The sequence below is a fragment of the Papio anubis genome, chromosome 5, assembly GCF_008728515.1.
Source record: "Papio anubis isolate 15944 chromosome 5, Panubis1.0, whole genome shotgun sequence".
Lineage (NCBI taxonomy): Eukaryota > Metazoa > Chordata > Mammalia > Primates > Cercopithecidae > Papio > Papio anubis.
Window position 1 is genome coordinate 152,160,276 of NC_044980.1, and position 15,517 is coordinate 152,175,792.

The 15,517-nt window shown below is 45.0% G+C and overlaps 1 long non-coding RNA gene and 1 pseudogene across 2 annotated transcripts in view; one reads left to right on the forward strand and one right to left on the reverse strand.

Moving 5' to 3' along the window:
* Nucleotides 1–13,101, forward strand: part of LOC110743562 — a 98,873-nt gene extending 85,772 nt beyond the window's left edge. Inside the window, exon 6 of the long non-coding RNA XR_002522835.2 lies at nt 9,417–13,101. This is a non-coding gene — a long non-coding RNA (uncharacterized LOC110743562). The remainder of the gene's footprint in view (nt 1–9,416) is intronic.
* On the reverse strand, nt 314–796 carry LOC101025027 (annotated as a pseudogene). The gene has a single exon (XR_648667.3). The product of XR_648667.3 is annotated as a 60S ribosomal protein L27 pseudogene (transcript).
* Nucleotides 13,102–15,517: the final 2,416 nt, after the last annotated feature.

The window sequence follows — 15,517 nt, forward strand, 5'->3', positions numbered from 1 at the left end:
GACAACCTATGTGGTCAGGAGTGGCATCTGTTGCCCAAAGAAAAGGGTGGACAAATAGTGTGTCAGGAAAGACACAACTCCCCAAGAACCCTGTAGTGGTTCAGACTCATGGTTTCCCAGTCCAGACTCTCAGCTGGTCCAGTTAATTCGGATTTTTATTTCCGTCTTTAATGGCATGTCTTTCTTGCACTTTTCTATCTGCAAAATAAGATAAGCACTCATTTTTATTAAAGTCTGATTTTTTTAACCTTTCCTCTTCATTCATTCCCTGTAATTTTAAAACATGCAGATATCATTATATGTACTGCTATTCTTTTTTTTTTTTCCTTTTTAATTTTTAATGACCAAAACAAAGCATCTAAAACCGCAGCTTCTGGAAGAACCACTTGTTCTTGCCTGTCTTGTATCTCTCGTCAAACTTGACCTTGGCCTCTCGTCGGGCCTTGCGTTTAAGAGCAGAATCTCTGAAGACATCTTTATTGACGACAGTTTTGTCCAAGGGGATATCCACAGAGTACCTTGTGGGCATTAGGTGATTGTAGTTATAAACTTTCACAAAAGACTTGATCTTTGACCTCTTGGCGATCTTCTTCTTGCCCATGGCAGCTGTCACTTTGCTGGGGTAGCGGTCAATTCCAGCCACCAGAACATGGCTGTAGGGGCAATCTGAGGTGCCATCATCAATGTTCTTCACGATGACGGCTTTGCGTCCAGAGTAGCGTCCAGCCAGGACAAGCACCACCTTCCTAGGTTTCATGAACTTGCCCATTTCGGCAGCAACCACTCAGGCCTACAGCAAAAAAGTGTACTGCTATTCTTGAATGAGTAGATCTACTTTAGCAGTCTTGATTTCTCGACCAGTTACTTGCTGTAAACTGCTTTAAATATCAGGTCTGGACACACTCCTCTGTTGAAGCAGCCTCTTGAAGGCCACTAATGACCCCTGGGTGCTGAATCCATTGTCCTTTCTTGGCTGCATTGTCCTGGCTGCTGCAGCAGTCCGTGATGGGCAATCTTACTTTCCCGCACCATCTCCATTTTGGGAGTGAAAAATGTCCTCATTAAGGACCCAGAAAAACTATTTTCCTTCTTGGCACTTCTGCCCTTTTGGGCTGCCTGGTTTTGTTCTCCATCTATAAATAGAGAAGGGACTCATTGTTCACCCCTCCACCTTTCAGCAGGGATGTATTTTGCCTTTGGAAGGCAGACCAAACTTGTAGAAAGAGCATGAGCTTTGGAATCAGGCGAACTTGGAATCACATCCCAGCTCCACACTTACTAGTCATGGAACTATCGGTGAGGCTTTTTTTTTTTAAGTTTTTTTTTTTTTTTTTTTGGACACTTCTCTGAGCATGAGTTCCTGCTCCTGTAAATGGAGGGAAACAATAGTTCCTGCCTCACAGGATAGCAACAGAATTTCATAACAAGGTACTGCACCCAGTAAATGTTCAATGCATATGAGTTCTCTTCCTCCCTCAAAGATATTTGGTTTGTCCTCTGTCACTGTATTAGTTCTGTGCTGTCTCCCCTCTTCTGTGTATCTTATGAAAATTGCCACTCATTAATTGTTTAAAGCATATCAATGTCTTCTGTATTCTAATAAAGCTGGCCATTAGAAACAATCCTAAAATTACTCTTTGGTAAAGTCCTTTTCTACCTTTTCTTTTGGAAAACAATAGTTTTTCCTTTTATTCCTTCTGGCGTAACAGACATCTCTCTCTGCCTCCTCCCCTCCATCCTGTTCAGCATCTACTCCCTTTCCATGGAAAGGCACCCTCCTTCCTTGGGGGAACTGTTCTTTTGCACCATGTGGTTCTGGTGGGTAAGCTGTGTCATGTGACCAAGGCTTGACCAATCATGGGATCTCATGCCTCTTGCCACAGTGATTGGCTTTGTGATGGCCACATGACCTAAGTTTGGTTCATTGGTGTTCTGCCCTTGAATTTTACATCTGAGTGCTAGGAGAGAGAAATCTTTGTTTCCTTGGGAGTTGCTAATCTAGGTTGATGAAGCCTGGAGCTGCCCATGCCATACCTCCTGCTGTGTGAATAAGCTCTGCTATGTGAGGAAGGAATGAGTCCCACGCATGGAGACAAGCAGAGATCTGAGATATGGCGTGAGATGGGATGGGAGAAGAAGGAGAGAGGGAGAGACAACATCATCATTCGATATCCTCAGGACAGCTCTAGTCCTGGCCTTTATGGAGATGAGCCAGTAAATTCTGATTTTTCTTTAGGCTGGATTGGGTTAGGTTTCTGTTCCTGGAATTCGAAGGTCCTGAAAAATGCATCAGTTTATTTAAAGTAACTGTTACATTATAAATGAGAGTTGTGTATATGTTACAACAAAATCCCAACAGTTAGTCTAAGTTGCTAATAAGGAATGGATTCCTATATTGAACTCCTTCTAAGAGCAGAGAGGTCTGAGGTTACAGAGCCCCTTCTACGTTTGTATCACTGGAACCTAGCATAGTGCTTGGCACATGGAAGGCCCCCGTATGTATTTGGAGAATACAGTAAGGCACAAGAAAGAATCTGATTGGCTCAGTGGGTCATACCATCCAGCACAGGAGAGTCCTACTGGCTAGACCAGGCTTCCCACATGGGCCAACATCTTGGCTACCTATGGGTTAGGAACCTCACCCACAGTCTGGCCAGCTGTGAGTAGAGAATAATAACTTCTGGTGCAGAAAATAACCTCTTTCCCTCATGGTGCAGAAAATAACCCCATTTGCTAAATATTTATTTAAATTTGACTGTGGGTATGACAGGCACTCTGAGTCTCACAAACGGAACAGAATAGCAGACGAGTGCTTCACTTGGCTTGTTCAGGACACGTGAGTCCTCCCATTAAATCCCTTAGTGAGGGGTTTGAAGAGCTACTGGGGGAGTTCCAGAAAAAGCTGGGCTCCTTTCTGCCAAGGGTCTCCCCTTGAACTTCTCTTCCATAGGAGAGCCGTGACCCTGACCAAAGGGGCAGTTCTGGGAAACTGTGGGAGCCTGAAGCAGAGAAGGGGCTGACTCCAAAGCAACCCGGCCAGGCCTGCTGGTGAGAAACATGCCCCTTGCTATGGTGAGGCTGGCCACAGCCTGACACCGCCTCTGCTGCGGACGAGGGCATGGGGAAGCAACAACATTCCGGTGTCAGCCAGGCTCTGGCCATGCCCCAGACCCTGTTCCCACTGTAAGCTGACACTGGCTGGGAGGGACCCCTCCTCTATGAGGGCTCCAGGGCAGAGTCTGTTCTCAGACTTGAGCAGCAGCTTGTGGATGCTACAAGAGGGTGTAAAGAAAGCAAACCAACCTCTGTAGGCCCGGTGAGGTGGGCGGGGCCCTCTGATGTGTGTTTGAGAGGTTGGCATTTGCAGTAGATTTTAATCTTGGACTTGTTGACATGGCAACAGGGTTAAATGGGAGACAGTAAAATGTATCTGGAGGGTCTGGATCTGGGCCTGAAGGCCTGGGGGTTAGCCCAGTTCTCTCTGTAAGCTCTTTTGGGGTCAGGGGCCAGCCTTTGGTACCTGGGCCTCAGGCTCCTCAGTGGTAAATTGAAGAGGTTTGTCGGGCCACAGGCTCTTGGAGGTTCCTTCCAACCTGAGTAATCCCCACTCACCATCAAGTAATGGCTCTAAATTCATTTGCTCTGTGGAGATAACCAATTTGGAAAAGATTGGCCTCAAATTTAACTTTTTTTTAATAGGCAGTAAAGGATGGATGAGAAGTAACGTTATTCCAAATAGAATGACAGGAATAACAATTATTACAGTAATAACAATAAAAAAAAATGCTTTAAAAATAGTCACTGTAAGCCAGGCACTCTATTCAAAATTTTACATACCTTACCTTATTTATTTCTTTGCAACACTCCCCTGGGGTGGATTTCATGGTACTTGTTTTGGAGATGAAACTACTGAGGTGCAGAGAGGCTCAGTTACTTGCCCAACAGCTCACTGTTCAAAGGTAGTAGTGCTGGGATTTGAACCCAGTGTCCACTTGATTCTAAAGCGTACATTCTCACCTCTTCTGTTATCAGGTAGGTGAGAGATGCCTTCTATTTTCTGCTGTGAAAGTGCAGACACAGAGGAGCAACGTCTGTCCACTTGCTTCTCCAGTGTTCATATGTCATAAATCCCTCAGGGATATAGTCTTAGACTTATTTTTCCAACCCCATTACTGGCCACTCCCTGCCATCCCCACCAAACTCATGCTCCTTCTCCACTCATCACTTCTCCACAGGTGACAGTGGTCTGTGCCTCAGAGCCTTCATAGGTGCTGGTCCTTGTTCCTGAAACCCTAGTCTTCTCTCTTACTTCTGGAACATTCCTACTCGGCAAGGTTCAGGTGCCATCTCCCTTTTAAAAGATGCTCTTTGATTTCCAAACAGCCACAGCCCACTTTTGCTTCTGTCATAGTCTGTATCATGTCTGTAATTATTTGTTTTAGTCAACTCTCATTCAGTAAATATTCACTGAGTGACTCTTTGTGCTTGGCACTGTGTTAGGTGCTTGGGAATTTTCTCCTGTCCACTTTTCCTGTCCTCTAGACATCCAACACACAATCAAACTCGCAGGGCTTTTTTCTTTTCTTTCTTTCTTTTTTTTTTTTTTTTATAACAGAGATGTGCCTTATTTCCCCTGAATCCCAGGTAATTGACAAAGCCTAACACATAGAAAATGCTCAATAGCCACTTGATGAGCGGATCCATGACCCAGTACTTATCTTACCTTTGAATAATTGCCTGTTTCTTCTCTCCATCCTTTACTAGATTCTTAGACTCTTGTGGCCAGGGGTGGGGACTTATTTTGCTTTTGTCCCCATTGCTTAGCACAGAGAAGTAATTTAATATGGTTTGTTGAATGAACGATTTGTGAGAAATGTGAGTTCTGGGAGTGGATATGCTAATTCTACAGGCATATGCTAATTCTGGGAGTGGATATGTTCTGGGTTCTGGGAGTGGATATGGTAATTCTATAAGCTAATTCTACAAGCATGTGACCCAGTGTGTATCCAGTGCCAATCATTGCTTGGGTGGGCGCCATGAAAAGCAAATACCATGCAGATCTCACACCCTCAGGATCCTGAGTGTATGGTGACCGGGTGTATGCACACAAAGTTACAAGAGAAAGATTCAGCAGGGGAAAAGCCCAGTTGCCAACCAGACAGTCACGCTGTCCAGAATCTCTACTGGTCCCTGGCCCTGTCCTCAGCCACCTGTGGCTCTAATTCCGATGACTTCCTTCCCTTAGAGGGCTCCTTGTTTCTGGAGAGAAATGAACATCACCTGTGAAAGAGGCTTGCCGAGATTATTGCTCCATCTAATTGAATGTGAATTAAAGTAGAAAGGAGGATTGGCATTCTTACTGTGCCCAGAATCATTGAACTTATGACTGAAAGATGCCACAACTGGTCATTTGGCCTTGTTCTCATCTTCTGTCTGCAGAAACCATTGTAGTGGGCCAGCCCTAGAATTCTCTTGTGGGACAAGACTGCCTTGAAATCCTGAGGGCAAAGTTGGTAGGAGACAAAGTGATAACAAGAGAAATAATTTTATTATTTTTTTTTGCATAACATAGCTTGGATGAGGGGGGTTCAAGAAAGACAAGAAATAGAGGTAGAGAGGATCTAGCAGAGAGAAACTAGAACTTGAAGTCTGCATTGGTTAAACTTTTTAAGAACAGGGTTATCTAACTTTTTATTGTACTTTTTTTGTGTATGAGTTCTATAAACCTTTTTCTCTCTTTTTCAAAGACTGCTACACACACACACACACACAAACACACACGCACACACAAACACACACACTACCTTGAGTAAGTGGGTTTTGTTTGGGAGGGGTAGAACAGAGAGAAGGTGAAGAAAGTTGCTGAGTTTTTTTGTTTGTTTGTTTGTTTGTTTGTTTTTTATTGGTAAAGACAGCCCACAGAGGATGGTGAGACCATCGATAAACTAAAACAAAATAACTCACTGGAAACAAGTGAAATAAGGCAAGAGATAATAGGAATTCTCCAGAAGGGTGAGGGTCGTTTATCATGTGCAGGTTGGGGTCTAAAGCCATATTTTTATTTGACTCTCAAAGAACAAAGGCACTCACCAGACTTCTTTGGTAGTAAATAACAGAAATTGATAGGCTAAAAAGCCAACAAAGGGTTCTATTGGGAGGATTCTGGGTGGCACGTAGAACTGAAGGGGAATTTGAACAGTCAGGTCCCAATAAGCAGGAACAGTAGACCCCACTTCAGGGCAACCCCATGGGGATGAATTGGCCCAGGGGTTTGCCATGCTAAGAAGGCTTCCACCAAGTTCAAACCTTAGGAAGAGAAGTTCGATGGCCTGAGTCTGGGTTACATCCCCACCCTCCTTGGCTGGGGTAGCATGGGGTAAGGGTGTCGAGATTGACCGGCCATCTTCTCAGGACCACATAGGAGAATAAGAGGAGACTTGACTGAGGAAGGAAAGGGGCTACTTTTGCCAAAACTCAGAGGAAGGGATGCCAGGCAAGCAGAATTAGCAAATGCCCATGCTTATGGTGTACCTCAGCTGTAAGATGTTGCTGCTGATACACAAGAGTGGAGCAGGTGAAATGACTACCCACCTCTACAATTAATTTCACAATAGGTCTACGGTTAGAACTGAGCAGTGCCGTGGTGTGTCGCTAACAGACGAAGGAGCAAGGAGAAGGGCTGAGAGTCCAATCCTTTATCTTCCAGTGCTAGGCCCTTTCCCATACACCAAGCTACTGCCCTGGCACCCCCATACCTCCACGCCTTTGCTTGAGCTCCCTCTACCTGAAATTCCCTCTTCTTTCTTCGTTACCTCTTGATTTTGTTCTTTAGAACTCAAGAGTATCACCTGAAAGAAATCGTTTCTAATCTTGCCCTTCTCTGTGGGTTAGGAGTCTATCCTCTATGTAGACTCGTATTTTATTTCATCATTAAAAGATGTATTGTTTGTAAAAATAGTTAACATAAACACACAGTAAAAAGTTCAAGCACACAAATTGATATAAATGGAAAAGTTGGGCGTTCCTTTGCCTCTGACCCCAGTTTGCCCCTCAGAGGCCACCACTGTTTCCTGTGTCTCCTTCCAGAACACACACACACACGCGCACACACCCCCACTGTAAAGGGACTACCTCCCCAGACTCCGAGCCCTCTGAGGACAGGGCCTCCTTGTTTGCCTCCAGGGCCCTGGTGACTAGGGCAGCCTGACTCCCTGCACAAATTCAGCAACTGACTGCTAAAAGCCATGCTCTTGCACAAGGAGAAGTGGGAGGGAAGGGGATGGATTCTGTCTGAGATCACTGGGTGCCACGCTCTATGATCTACGAGTTGCTTTTAATTTCCTGTGCTCAGCCGCCAGCAGCCTGATGAAATGAAGCAGATAGCAGGGCTTCAGATCTAGCCCTGCCTGGGCCAGGGCTTGTCTGCTTGCTGCAAGGTTATAATCCCCAGACTCTGAAGAGAGAAGAGCTATGTGCACTGTACCCCCACAGCCACCCCCCACCCCACCCTGTTGCTGCAGCCTCCTGGGCCAGGGAATAGGCAGAAATGAAGCTGCTTGATGTTGCCTATGGTTCCTAGGGCAGTGGTTCTGAGTCTGCCATTTAGGCTTTGGGCTCAGAGAGATGGCTTGGATCCTGGTTCTGTTGCCTCCTTGCTGTATGCCTTTAAGGCAAGTTGCCCTAATTCTCTGAGGCTCAGTTTTCTCAATTGTAAATGACGACTGTAAGTAGAACCTACTTCATGGTGTTCTTATGAGGATTCAGAGGGAATGAATTCAGTGTCTGAGCAGAGGTGCCTGGAACCTAACTCCTGCTGAGTTGGTGGCAGGCGTCCTGGTTGTCTGTGTTTGCCATGGGGTCACCAGGATCAGCTCTCAGCAAAATGGCCCAGTTGGTGACTTTTGTCTTCCATCTTCTTTCCTTTTAGCACTCCTTTTGCCTTCCAGGTACTGACTGGTCTTACTTCTCCTCATCTCTTCTGGTGTGGACAACAATAACTCCTCTCCTACTGCTTCTACTATGACGCCCACCACCACGCCTTCCACCACTTCCATGTTGACTGTGCCAGGCCTTGTACCCTTAACGTGGACTGTATCAGCTAATCTTTACAGTCACCATTATTCCCACTTCACAGCTGAGAAAACAGAGTCACAGAGAGTTGAGATGTTTTCCCCAGATTTATAGAGTGAATAATTAAAATGAGCAGCCTGATGGTCCTTTATACTGTGTGATAGAGACTTGATGGATTATCTCTATCACCAAGTTTGCATTTTCAAAATACTCTTCAAAAAGAGGCCAGAGCCTAGTCCAAAGAAATGAATTGATAATAGCAAGTAAATCTTTCTCAACAGGCTTAGGAAAGAGAAGATTTTGTTGAGGGACATGGGATACCTTCATACGACCCTTAAAAAATGAAACCAAGGCCACTGCTGGCTGCATCTGAAATTTAGATCAGTCTTGAATGTGTGTATGAGAGAACAGTACAAAATTCCTTACTGCATTTCACGAAACAGGTAGCAGAATGGAAATTCCTGGGAATTATACTTCTTGATGCATGAGATTGTTTAACAAACAGAAACTCTCCCCCAGACTTTCGATTTAAAGAAAATCAAAGACCTTCCCTCAACTCAATGAAGTATTAATAACATGCGGAGTCCTGAGCCTTTGTACTGAGCAGCTGCAGGGCTTCCCACCGCCTGCAGGTGTCGCTGGTGGCTACTGGCCCATCTGCTGCTTGGCGGGTGATGGGAAGAGGAGAAGGCCTGAGTCAAGACAGTAGGGCCCCTCACTTTTTTTTTTTTTTAGAGTCAAGGTCTTACTCTGTGGCCCAGGCTGAAGTGCAATGGTGCAATCATATGCAATCATAGCTCACCGCAACCTCGAACTCCTGGGCTCCAGCAATCCTTCTGTGTTGGCCTCCTGAGTAGCTGGGACTACAGGTGCATGCCACCATGCTCAGCTAATTTAAAAAATTTAGTAGAGATGAGGTCTCACTATGTTGCCTAGGCTGTTCTCAAACTCCTGAGGTCAAGCAATCCCCCTGCTTCAGCCTCCCAAAGTGCTGGGATTATAGGCATGAGTCACTCCACTCGGCTAGGGGCCCCATTATGACACATTCTTTAGCTCTAGGGACTCTTTAGGGATAATCAACTGTGTTCTTTTTGCAGAGAGGGTGCCCAGGAGTGGGAAGTGACCAGGTTTAGGTTCCCCATCCATAGTCAGTGGCCTGGCTTGCCCAGAACTTGGTGAAGAAGTGTCTTTGGTGGAAATAGTCAGAGTGCTTGATGTTTTTACAGCTTATGCTACTGTTAATCGAGGTCGTTGAGCTTCCTTCCCCTCCCCTTCCCTCTCCCTGTCTCTTCTTTTTCTCTCCTTTTTATCTCTTCCCTCCTCCCCTTCCCATTTGGTCTTCACAGCAACCAGGTGAGTCTCCAACACTTTAACGATGAGTAGCAGCGGCTTGGAGGACATAATATGCCTGAATCACATCAGAGTGGTTGACAGAGGAGGAACTAAGGCACCACCAAACATGTCCCTCTTGGATGCTCTACTGCCTTAATGGGGTAGTCTTGGCTCTGTTACTGATTTACCAAGTCCTGGAGCAATTAAATTATTTTGTTTCTCTATACCTCTGCTTCCTTGTCTGTAAATAAGACAGTAACAATGGCTACCTCACAGGGTAGTCATTAAAGTGTATAAAGTGTTTATCAGAGTACTTGGTACTTACCAAGTAGTTAATAAAGGTCACCTTTATGGTTTTTGTCCTGACAACCCTAAACATTGTCATTAGGTAGATTGTGTGCCCTCTAACTAATGTTATATGTTGGACTTGAACTTGTCTTGTGCTTTGCAGTGTAAAAGATTTGTTTTGCAATGCAAATTTAAAACCAATCAATTTTTCACTTGTTGACGATGTTAATACTTAGTGCTGGTGTGTGTGTGGTAATGTGAGAGATAGGTACTTTCATTGGGGCTGCTGCATTCAAACAGTGCCAGCCAAGGGCACCATCACTTGCCCTAGTATTGTATAAAAAGATGGGCCTGGCCCTCATGCCCCACTCAGGGATAGAACTCGCTGTCAGCTTTGGGAAGCTGACCAAAGTGCCAACTTCGGTGTTGTGCATTAGATGCTCTCAAATGTTCAACTTGAGGCAAAGCAGGATAAGCAAAGCCCCAGTGTCTAAAGATTATTAAAAAAGTCACCTGAAGGGATTTAGACAAAGCAGTAAGCATTCTTCAGGGAGTGGCAGTAAAATAGGGGAAGGAAATTGAAGATGCCACCCACTGGTGTGGTCCAGTGGAGAGGGAGAGGTTCAGACTATTACTAGTTGAATATTAAATAGAAGAGTGATCGGTGAAAAATGGAAACCTTGAAAGCAACCTGCCAACCCTTTGTAGGTGACTCACAGACTTCCCAGACTTACCTACCCTCTTGATTCCATCCAGCCCATTAAGCTTATTGCTTCTCACTCATCTACTGAACCCATTTCATTCGTTCCATGAGGATGATAAGCACACCTTCCTCACAGGGCAGCTATGTGCAACCAAACAGAGACCTCTCCTCAAAGGGTTAGCACATACTCAAAAAAAGGCAACTCTTCTTTTGGGCCTTCTCAGACCAGATTCCTTTGATATTCCTTTGATACTGACTAGGAGACAAGAGGACTGCCTTCATTTGCTCATTAGTCAGCTGTCCTCATTAGCTCTGTAGTCCTGGATAAGGCACTTAGGACCTTTGAGCCTCAGTTTTGCCATCCATGTGTGAAATGTGAATAATAATGGTACCTGCCTCATAAGGTTGTTCTGAGTATTCATTGGGATGGTACATAAGGCACTTGGCATGATGTCTGTCTCAGAAGAAGTGGTCTGGAAGTTACCGTTATAATTTTTACATAACAATATTATAATTATTACATAATTGCCTCTCTGAGAGGCAGCTGGCTTCCACTAACCTACATCCCTGGTGTTACCCACTGATTTGATTTCCACAGTTTGCCCACCTCTGAGATGAGGAATAGACTCCAATACCCTCCATCTAGCAAGAAAAATGATGATGGGCACACTGGGAGCATTTCCTTTTGCACTTGCCTTGTCTTGTTGCTATTTTAGAGCTGTGTGCTGCATGCCATTTGCAGATAAGGCCATTGCCACAACAAGATTGGGACACCAGGCACAGGGTGCCTGGCTCTAGGTTCTCCACCTCATTGTTGACTTTGGCATGGAAATTTTAGAGGAGGGCTGCCATGGTCGCATTCTTCAGCACAGCAAAGAGAAAACAGTGCGACTCTTGCCAATTTCCTTGAGCTCCAAGAGAAAGAAACAGAAACAAGGAACATGAGTAACAACACTAAAATGAGTTTGGAAGTGTGTTGGAATGAGCTGAAAGCCTTTGGGGCATGCTTCAGGAACAATTAGCTCTTCCTATTTGGCTGCCCAGGATTTTTTATTAGACTGGGTGTAGCACATTAGGGAAGGGAGGTAGAATCTCACTGGTGGAGGTGATAGGGCACTTGCGGAGAGGGGATAGATTGTGGAAAGACTAGAAAGAAAAGGTCGTGATGTCTACGGTAGACTCTGAAAGTCTTCTTGTGTAGTGGGAAATGTACCCGTCTCTCCACTTCCCAATTCAAACTTCAATGATGTCTGCATTTATCTCCAGTGCTTTGGGAATTGGGTTTTTTGGAGGGATGTGGAGGAGTGCTGAATTTTACATTCAGCACTCAAGGTTGGCATGAAGCATGAGCAGAGGCGGCCAGTGGGGACCTGCACTTATTCATCACCATTGTATAAACATGCACTGACCTGCTTACTTTTACAGACCTCACCTTCCACCTGACATAAAAGCCTGTTGTATGGAGAATACCCTAGTTACTGTATTCGTGTACATTTGTAGGAAACACTGGTTAGCATAAACCTCTCCTACCCCCACCCTTTCCCCCTGGCAAGAGAAGCCAATATTGCATAACTAAAGACAAATGGAAGGGAGATTATGTGGGGTCTTTCCAAATCGGGAGGAGGAGAGAGAAAAAGTTCCTTAAGGTTAGAGAAGCAGAAGAAGCTGTTGATACCTCAAGACTGGTGTTCTTTTTTATCCACTGCTGCTTTAAAAAAATGCCCTGGCTTAAAACAACAGCATTTATTTTGCTCACGAATTGGAAGTTTGGCCAGGATGCTGCAGGAACAGCATGTCTCTCTCTCCACTGGGGTGGCTGGAAGGCCGGGGCTGGACTCCTCTCATGGTTTGCTCACTCACATACCTGGCAATTCATGCTGGCTGTCAGAGCCGGGGCCCTTGCTGGGGATGCCAGCCAGAACACCTACACCTCTCGGTGGGGCCCAGGCTTCCTCCTCACTGTGTGGTGGCCAGGTTCCAAAGGTGGGGGTCTTGGGAGAGAACTAGGCAGAAGCTCCATCACCCTTTCTGACTTAGCCTGAGAAGTCAGGCAGTATCATTTTGACTGCATTCTATTCACTAGAAGTGAGTCCCCAAGGGCATTCGTTTGCTGGGCTGCCATAACAAAGCACCGCAGAGTAGGTGGCTTGGACAACAGAAATTTGTTTTCTGTTCTGGAGGCCAGAAGTCTGAGATCAAGGTGTTGGAAGGGTTGTTTTTTTCTGAGGCTGCTCTCCTTGGCTTGTGGATGGTCTTCTTCTCCCTGCGTCTTCACGTGGGCTTCCTTCTAAGTGTGTGTCTGTGTCCTAATCTCCTCTTCTTACACGAGGACAGCAGTTAAATTGGATTAGGGCCCCACCCTGATGGCCTTATTTTAACTTAATCACCTCTTGAAAGGCCCTGTCTCTGAATGCAGTCACATTCTGAAGGTACTGGGGGTTTCAATATGGGGATCTGAGAGGAGAGGAAGGACACAGTTTAGCCCATCACACCAAGGATTGGCCATACTCAAAGGGAGAGGAATTAGGCTTCACCTCTTAATGAGAGGAAGGTCTGAGGGTTTGCAGACATGTTTTAAAACCACCACAACTGAAGAAACGGCCAGGTTTGAGCAAGTCCTCTAGTTGACAGGGCCCCACGCTCCATCCCACACTCAGCACCCTCAGAAGGTTGCAGGATCTCAGAGCACACTTGGAATGTAGCTTTCAGGAAATACCCAGCAGCGCACAGGAGTGAGCAGCACGTTTCAAAGGGCCATGGGTTTCAACCATTGGCGCGTCAGCAGTGAGCTCACTCAGGATGACTCTTTTTCTGTTACCTCATCTCCAAATAAGGTCCTGGATTCTGGTATGAATTCAGGGGCTAGAAGAGCTCTCAAAATTATAACTGAGACTGAATTTCCCACCAACCTGTGAGTGAGGACTTAAGAATTAGATTTTATTAGACTTGAAGTAATGCAACATTTCTTCTCACTGAGCTGAGAAGCAAAATTCATACCCATTTCCTGGGGTATGGGCACAGGGTTATGAGCAGGATGTGAGTTATGCCAGCTTTCCATCTTAGATAACTCTTTCTATTGACCCCTTTCTGTTCGCCCAAAAGCAGCATGGTAGAGTTCCCGACTCACCAACTCCATTCTGACAAACCACCTGGGATCCGAACAGCTGCAGTACCTGGTCCACCTCTCCGCTGACAGCTACTGCCATAGGTGTGATTGTAAAAATCAAATTAGGCCAGGTGCAGTGGCTCACGCCTGTAATCCCAGCACTTTGGGAAGCCGAGGCAGGTGCATCATGAGGTCAAGGGATCGAGACCATCCTGGCCAACATGGTGAAACCCCGTCTCTACTAACAATACAAAAATTAGCTGAATGTGGTGGCACGTGCCTGTAATCCCAGCTACTCGGGAGGCTGAGGCAGGAGAATCGATTCAGCCCGGGAGGCAGAGGTTGCAGTGAGCCAAGATCGTGCCACTGCACTCCAGCCTGGTGACAGAGTGAGACCCCATCTCAAAAAAAAAAAAAAAAAACAAAAAAAATCAAATTAAAATGGCATTTTTAGAGGCAGGGCTGCGCTGGGCAGTGGAGAGCATTTAGGGGAGCTGACCCTGGGGCAGAACTCGGGGCAGGGTAGATGTGCCCATGCACTGACCATCTCCCTCCACCCTGCCCACAAGTGTCCTTTCCCACAGAACTTGAATGTTTGTCACCTCCCTTTTTATACTTGAAGTGCCACCAGGAAGAGATTCAATTAAGTTGACATATTCCTCTGGAAGGTTTAAGGGATGATCAGTGGGTTCATTAATTTTGTACCAGGACATTTTGGTTGAATTAGGGACTTGTGACTTACTCCTCCATTAGTAGTAAGATGGGGCCTTCCTTTGTACTGGGGAGAGATGGATGGGCTATTTGCACCTATATTTTTAGGAGCACAGTGGCCCCTGGAAGGAAAAAGACAACAACTTCAACTTGCTCTCTTGGAGATTCAGTTAGGACGTTTGTTTGGTGGGTGACCCCCACCAAGGTCAGATTGTAGGAAGAGTAATGAGGCCCAAGAAAGATAATTCTCCACGAGGGTAAAGGAGAGTGGGTCAACCAACTGTCTTTTGCACCAAAAGTGAAAGGAGTGTTGCTCTGGGTCTATGAAAGTGGCCGATCCGGGACCAGTTGTAGCCTTTTGAGTAGGTGGACCAGTACAGTCTTCCTCCCACCTTTGCTTCAGCCTTGGGTCAACTCCAAGTCTCTGGCTTCAGAAAGGACAAAGGGGGCGAGCAAATACCATCTGAAGTGGGTAACCTCATTGCCTATTCTTCCCCCATACACCAGTCTTCATAAAGCAAAATATTAATTAATGCGACTACATAAAATTAAAATATCTTTGTGGAAGTGAATTCCACAAAGTCAAGAGACAAATGATAAAGTGGTACATGATATTTGCAACACATAGAACAGACAGAGATAATTTCCTTATTTTACAAAGAACGTATACAAACCAATAAGAATAAATATGAACAGGCCAACCAAAAAATGGGCAAAGGATATGAAAGGCAGTTCCCAGAAAAATAAATGCAAATATTCAATAAATGAATGAAAAGATGTTCCAGTTTCATCAAATTAAAGACATGCAAATCCAAACAACACGGTGCGATTTTTCACCTGTCAGATTGGCAAAAATTTAAAATGTGTGATAATACAATCATCTCTCAATATTCTCAAGACATTGGCTCCAGGACCCTCCAGTTACCAGAATCTGAAAATGCTTAAGTCCCTCATATAAAATGGCATAGTATTTGCATATAACCTACACACATCCTCCTGTATACTTCAAATCACATCTAGATTATTTATAATAGTAAAAAGTGGTTGTACTGCATTGTTTTTATATGTGTTTTTTGTTGTATTGATATTTGTATTTATTTATTTTTTAAAATATCTTCAATCTGAAGTTGGTTGAATCCATGGATACAGAACCTACAGATATGGAGGGCCAACTGTACTCAGTATTGACAAGTGAATGAGGTAACAGAGGTTTTTATTCAGTTAATGTGCACATAACTGGATGCAATATTTTAGTTGTGCATTTTGGTAATGTAAATCAAGTATAAATGCATACACCTTTTGACCCA